The following is a 7,694-nucleotide window of genomic DNA, read 5'->3' as shown; positions in this document are numbered from 1 at the left end:
TGCCATGCCACGGCCTCGGCCCGCATGACATGCCACGGCCTCGGACCGCATGCCTTGCTACGGCGTCGCCCAACATGCCATGCCACGGCCTCGGCCCGCATGCCATGCCACGGCCTCGGCCCGCATGCCTTGCTGCGGCGTTGCCCAACATGCCATGCCACGGCCTCGGCCCGCATGCCTTGCCACCGCGTTGCCCAGCATGCCATGCCACCGCGTTGCCCGGCGTGCCATGCCTTAGCCTTGGCCAACATGTCGAGCCACGGCCTCGGCCCGCATGCCATGCCATGCCACGGCCCGCATGTCTTGCCACGGCGTGGCCAAACATGCCATGCCACGGCCTCGGCCCGCATGACGTGCCACGGCCTCGGCCCGCATGACATGCCACGGCCTCGGCCCGCATGCCTTGCTACGGCGTCGCCCAACATGCCTTGCCACGGCCTCGGCCCGCATGCCATGCCACGGCCTCGGCCCGCATGACATGCCACGGCCTCGGCCAGCATGCCTTGCCACGACGCCGCCCAACTTGCCATGCCACGGCCTCGGCCCGCATGCCATGCCACGGCCTCGGCCCGCATGACATGCCACGGCCTCGGCCCGCATGCCTTGCTACGGCGTCGCCCAACATGCCATGCCACGGCCTCGGCCCGCATGCCATGCCACGGCCTCGGCCCGCATGACATGCCACGGCCTCGGACCGCATGCCTTGCTACGGCGTCGCCCAACATGCCATGCCACGGCCTCGGCCCGCATGCCACGGCACGGCCTCGGCCCGCATGCCTTGCTACGGCGTCGCCCAACATGCCATGCCACGGCCTCGGCCCGCATGCCATGCCACGGCCTCGGCCCGCATGACATGCCACGGCCTCGGACCGCATGCCTTGCTACGGCGTCGCCCAACATGCCATGCCACGGCCTCGGCCCGCACGCCACGGCACGGCCTCGGGCCGCATGCCTTGCTACGGCGTCGCCCAACATGCCATGCCACGGCCTCGGCCCGCATGCCATGCCACGGCCTCGGCCGAATGACATGCCACGGCCTCGGACCGCATGCCTTGCTACGGCGTCGCCCAACATGCCATGCCACGGCCTCGGCCCGCATGCCATGCCACGGCCTCGGCCCGCATGACATGCCACGGCCTCGGCCCGCATGCCTTGCTACGGCGTCGCCCAACATGCCTTGCCACGGCCTCGGCCCGCATGCCATGCCACGGCCTCGGCCCGCATGCCTTGCCACGACGTCGCCCAACTTGCCATGCCACGGCCTCGGGCCGCATGCCATGCCACGGCCTCGGCGCGCATGACATGCCACGGCCTCGGCCCGCATGCCATGCTACGGCGTCGCCCAACATGCCATGCCACGGCCTCGGCCCGCATGCCATGCCACGGCCTCGGCCCGCATGCCATGCCACGGCCTCGGCCCGCATGACATGCCACGGCCTCGGACCGCATGCCTTGCTACGGCGTCGCCCAACATGCCATGCCACGGCCTCGGCCCGCATGCCATGCCACGGCCTCGGCCCGCATGCCACGGCACGGCCTCGGCCCGCATGCCTTGCTACGGCGTCGCCCAACATGCCATGCCACGGCCTCGGCCCGCATGCCATGCCACGGCCTCGGCCCGCATGACATGCCACGGCCTCGGACCGCATGCCTTGCTACGGCGTCGCCCAACATGCCATGCCACAGCCTCGGCCCGCATGCCGTGCCACGGCCTCGGCCTCGGCCCGCATGCCTTGCTACGACGTTGGCCAACATGCCATGCCACGGCCCCGGCCCGCATGCCATGCCACCGCGTTGCCCGGCGTGCCATGCCTTAGCCTTGGCCAACATGTCATGCCACGGCCTCGGCCCGCATGCCATGCCATGCCACGGCCCTCATGTCTTGCCACGGCGTTGCCAAACATGCCATGCCACGGCCTCGGCCCGCATGCCTTGCTACGGCGTCGCCCAACATGCCATGACATGCCACGGCCTCGGCCCGCATGCCTTGCTACGGCGTCGCCCAACATGCCATGCCACGGCCTCGGCCCGCATGCCATGCCACGGCCTCGGCCCGCATGCCTTGCGACGGCGTCGCCCAACATGCCATGCCACGGCCTCTGCCCGCATGCCATGCCACGGCCTCGGCCCGCGTGACATGCCACGGCCTCGGCCCGCATGCCTTGCCACGACGTCGCCCAACTTGCCATGCCACGGCCTCGGCCCGCATGCCATGCCACGGCCTCGGCTCGCATGACATGCCACGGCCTCGGCCCGCATGCCTTGCTACGGCGTCGCCCAACATGCCATGCCACGGCCTCGGCCCGCATGCCATGCCATGGCCTCGGCCCGCATGACATGCCACGGCCTCGGACCGCATGCCTTGCTACGGCGTCGCCCAACATGCCATGCCACGGCCTCGGCCCGCATGCCATGCCATGGCCTCGGCCCGCATGACATGCCACGGCCTCGGCCCGCATGCCTTGCTACGGCGTCGCCCAACATGCCATGCCACCGCGTTGCCCGGCGTGCCATGCCTTAGCCTTGGCCAACATGTCGTGCCACGGCCTCGGCCCGCATGCCATGCCATGCCACGGCCCGCATGTCTTGCCACGGCGTTGCCAAACATGCCATGCCACGGCCTCGGCCCGCATGCCTTGCCACGGCCTCGGCCAACATGCCATGCCACGGCCTCGGCCCGCATGCCATGCCACGGCCTCGGCCCGCATGACATGCCACGGCCTCGGCCCGCATGCCTTGCTACGGCGTCGCCCAACATGCCATGCCACGGCCTCGGCCCGCATGCCATGCCACGGCCTCGGCCCGCATGCCCTTCTACGGCGTTGCCCAACATGCCATGCCACGGCCTCGGCCCGCATGCCTTGCCACCGCGTTGCCCAGCATGCCATGCCACCGCGTTGCCCGGCGTGCCATGCCTTAGCCTTGGCCAACATGTCGTGCCACGGCCTCGGCCCGCATGCCATGCCACGGACGGCCTCGGCCCGCATGCCATGCCACGGCCTCGGCCCGCATGTCTTGCCACGGCGTTGCCCAACATGCCATGCCACGGCCTCGGCCCCCATGCCTTGCCACCGCGCTGCCCAGCATGCCAATGCACCGCGTTGCCCGGCGTGCCATGCCTTAGCCTTGGCCAACATGCCACGCCACGGCCTCGGCCCGCATGGCTTGCCAGGGCGTTGCCCAACATGCCATGCCACGGCCTCGGCCCGCATGTCTTGCCACGGCGTTGCCCAACATGCCATGCCATGCCACGCCACGGCCTCGGCCCGCATGCCATGCCACGGCCTCGGCCCGCATGCCATGCCATGCCATGCCACGGCCTCGGCCCGCATGCCATGCCACGGCCTCGGCCAGCATGCCATGCCAAGGCCTCGGCCCGCATGCCTTGCCACGGCGTTGCCCAGCATGCCATGCCACCGCGTTGCCCAGCGGGCCGTGCCGCGGCCTCGGCCTGCATGCCTTGCGACTGCCTTGGCCAGCGTGCCATGCCTTAGCCTTGGCCTACATGCCATGCCACTGCCTTGGCCAGCATGTCGTGCCACCGCCACGGCCAGCATGCCATGCCGGTCCGTTGCCCAGCATGCCACGGCCGTGGCGGCATGGCAAGCCACGGCCTCGGCCAGCATGCCATGCCACGGCCTCGGCCAGCATGCCATGGCACTGTCTTGGTCAGCATGCCATGCCATGGCACCGCCTTGTCCAGCACGCCGTGCCGCAGCGTTGGCCAGCATGCCTTGGCCGGCATGCCATGCCAATGCCTTGGGCCAACATGGCGTGCCACGGGCTGGGCATGCCACGGGCTGGGCGAGCATGCCACGCCACGGCCTTGGCTAGCAGCAAGGCATGCCACGGCCTCGGCGAGCATGCCATGCCATGCCAAGGCCAAGGCCAAAGCCAAGGCCAAGGCAGTGGGCAAGGCCAAGTCCCTGTGCAAGGCATGGCCAAGGCCAAGGCAAAGGCCATGGCCGCGGGCAAAGGCCAAGGCCAAGGCCAAGGCCATGGCGTGCCACCGCCTCGATCGATCTTTTTGAACATGATTCTTTTATACCCAAACCGTGCAACACAATTAAAAATGCACTACAATCAATTTTAAATGTCATTCCCTATTTTTTTGCAATTTTTCTAGAGCTTTTCGAATTTTTAAAGCCCTTATTTGGCATAAAAAAATCAAAATAAAATAAAAAAAATGAAAAAAATAATTTAATAATTTCTATAATTACTAGTGAATCATCCTTTAATTATGGGAATTTTTCCATAATTTTTTGACTATTTTTATTAATTTTTATTATTTTTTAAGTATTAATATCGAAATAAATTAAAATAAAATATTTTCTGTAAAAAAATATTTTTTTTAATTTTTTTTATGGTGTATTAAATTATTTCCTACAACTTTCATGTTGAAAGTTTTGGCAAAAAACGATTACTTTTTAAAAAAACCCCATTATGACTCCTCGAACATGCTTGATGTTTCCTCCTGCCAGATTGAAAAGGGCTTAACAGGCTATTATAAGGGGGGGGCACCTCCCTTGCCCAGGGCAAGGCAGTGGCAGGTACGCCCCATGTTGGGCGCGGCCTGGGCTGCGGCCTTGGGTTACATGCACTGCGGCTCGACCGCGGCCTGGGCTGCGGCCTGGGGCGGCTCGGCCGCGGCCTTGGGCGGCCTGGACCGCGGCCTTGGGCGGCCTTGCGCGGCCTGGGCGCGGCCTTGGGCGGCCTGGGCGCGGCCTTGCGCGGCCTGGGCGCGGCCTTGCGCGGCCTGGGCGCGGCCTTGGGCAGCATGGCGTGGCATGCGCGCGGGCGTGGGCGGCCTGGCATGCGCGCGGCATGGGCAGCACGGCATGGCATGCGCACGGCCTGGGCGGCCTGGCATGCAGCCGGCCTGGCATGCCCGCGGCGTGGGCAGCACGGCATGGCATGCGCACGGCCTGGTCGGCCTGGCATGCAGCCGGCCTGGCATGCCCGCGGCGTGGGCAGCACGGCATGGCATGCGCACGGCCTGGGCGGCCTGGCATGCAGCCGGCCTGGGCAGCACGGCATGGCATGCGCACGGCCTGGGCGGCCTGGCATGCCCGCGGCGTGGGCAGCGTGGCCTGTGCGAATACCGCGCGCGTGGTCTTTTGACCACGGTGCGCGTGTTGCGCGCATGGTCGCGCACGCCTTTGCACGCCTTCGCACGCAACGCACGTCTAGTGATAAGAACCGCAGCCAAGGCAGCCCAGCCCCAAGGCCAAGGCCAGCAGCATGGCATGCCACGGCGAAGGCAGCCCAGCCAAAGCCAGCAGCATGCCATGCCAAGGCCAGCAGCATGCCATGCCACGGCCAAGGCAGGCCAGCCAAAGCCAGCAGCATGCCATGCCAAGGCCAAGGCCAGCAGCATGCCATGCCACGGCCAAGGCAGCCCAACCAAAGCCAGCAGCATGCCATGCCAAGGCCTAGGCCAGCAGCATGCCATGCCACGGCCAAGGCAGGCCAGCCAAAGCCAGCAGCAAGCCATGCCAAGGCCTTGGCCACCAGCATGCCATGCCACGGCCAAGGCAGCCCAGCCAAAGCCAGCAGCATGCCATGCCAAGGCCTAGGCCAGCAGCATGCCATGCCACGGCCAAGGCAGGCCAGCCAAAGCCAGCAGCATGCCATGCCAAGGCCAAGGCCAGCAGCATGCCATGCCACGGCCAAGGCAGCCCAACCAAAGCCAGCAGCATGCCATGCCAAGGCCTAGGCCAGCAGCATGCCATGCCACGGCCAAGGCAGGCCAGCCAAAGCCAGCAGCATGCCATGCCAAGGCCAAGGCCAGCAGCATGCCATGCCACGGCCAAGGCAGCCCAGCCAAAGCCAGCAGCATGCCATGCCAAGGCCTAGGCCAGCAGCATGCCATGCCACGGCCAAGGCAGGCAAGCCAAAGCCAGCAGCATGCCATGCCAAGGCCAAGGCCAGCAGCATGCCATGCCACGGCCAAGGCAGCCCAGCCAAAGCCAGCAGCATGCCATGCCAAGGCCAAGGCCAGCAGCATGCCATGCCACGGCCAAGGCAGCCCAGCCAAAGCCAGCAGCATGCCATGCCAAGGCCTAGGCCAGCAGCATGCCATGCCACGGCCAAGGCAGGCCAGCCAAAGCCAGCAGCAAGCCATGCCAAGGCCTAGGCCACCAGCATGCCATGCCACGGCCAAGGCAGCCCAGCCAAAGCCAGCAGCATGCCATGCCAAGGCCTAGGCCAGCAGCATGCCATGCCACGGCCAAGGCAGGCCAGCCAAAGCCAGCAGCATGCCATGCCAAGGCCAAGGCCAGCAGCATGCCATGCCACGGCCAAGGCAGCCCAACCAAAGCCAGCAGCATGCCATGCCAAGGCCTAGGCCAGCAGCATGCCATGCCACGGCCAAGGCAGGCCAGCCAAAGCCAGCAGCATGCCATGCCACGGCCAAGGCAGCCCAGCCAAAGCCAGCAGCATGCCATGCCAAGGCCTAGGCCAGCAGCATGCCATGCCACGGCCAAGGCAGGCAAGCCAAAGCCAGCAGCATGCCATGCCAAGGCCAAGGCCAGCAGCATGCCATGCCACGGCCAAGGCAGCCCAGCCAAAGCCAGCAGCATGCCATGCCAAGGCCAAGGCCAGCAGCATGCCATGCCACGGCCAAGGCAGCCCAGCCAAAGCCAGCAGCATGCCATGCCAAGGCCTAGGCCAGCAGCATGCCATGCCACGGCCAAGGCAGGCCAGCCAAAGCCAGCAGCATGCCATGCCAAGGCCAAGGCCAGCAGCATGCCATGCCACGGCCAAGGCAGCCCAACCAAAGCCAGCAGCATGCCATGCCAAGGCCTAGGCCAGCAGCATGCCATGCCACGGCCAAGGCAGGCCAGCCAAAGCCAGCAGCAAGCCATGCCAAGGCCTTGGCCACCAGCATGCCATGCCACGGCCAAGGCAGCCCAGCCAAAGCCAGCAGCATGCCATGCCAAGGCCTAGGCCAGCAGCATGCCATGCCACGGCCAAGGCAGGCCAGCCAAAGCCAGCAGCATGCCATGCCAAGGCCAAGGCCAGCAGCATGCCATGCCACGGCCAAGGCAGCCCAGCCAAAGCCAGCAGCATGCCATGCCAAGGCCTAGGCCAGCAGCATGCCATGCCACGGCCAAGGCAGGCCAGCCAAAGCCAGCAGCATGCCATGCCAAGGCCAAGGCCAGCAGCATGCCATGCCACGACCAAGGCAGCCCAACCAAAGCCAGCAGCATGCCATGCCAAGGCCAAGGCCAGCAGCATGCCATGCCACGGCCAAGGCAGCCCAGCCAAAGCCAGCAGCATGCCATGCCAAGGCCTAGGCCAGCAGCATGCCATGCCACGGCCAAGGCAGGCCAGCCAAAGCCAGCAGCAAGCCATGCCAAGGCCTAGGCCACCAGCATGCCATGCCACGGCCAAGGCAGCCCAGCCAAAGCCAGCAGCATGCCATGCCAAGGCCTAGGCCAGCAGCATGCCATGCCACGGCCAAGGCAGGCCAGCCAAAGCCAGCAGCATGCCATGCCAAGGCCAAGGCCAGCAGCATGCCATGCCACGGCCAAGGCAGCCCAACCAAAGCCAGCAGCATGCCATGCCAAGGCCTAGGCCAGCAGCATGCCATGCCACGGCCAAGGCAGGCCAGCCAAAGCCAGCAGCATGCCATGCCACGGCCAAGGCAGCCCAGCCAAAGCCAGCAGCATGCCATGCCAAGGCCTAGGCCA

Source organism: Camellia sinensis, unplaced genomic scaffold (genome assembly GCF_055761805.1).
Source record: "Camellia sinensis isolate YWXY unplaced genomic scaffold, ASM5576180v1 Unanchor246, whole genome shotgun sequence".
Lineage (NCBI taxonomy): Eukaryota > Viridiplantae > Streptophyta > Magnoliopsida > Ericales > Theaceae > Camellia > Camellia sinensis.
This window is presented reverse-complemented; position numbering follows the sequence as displayed.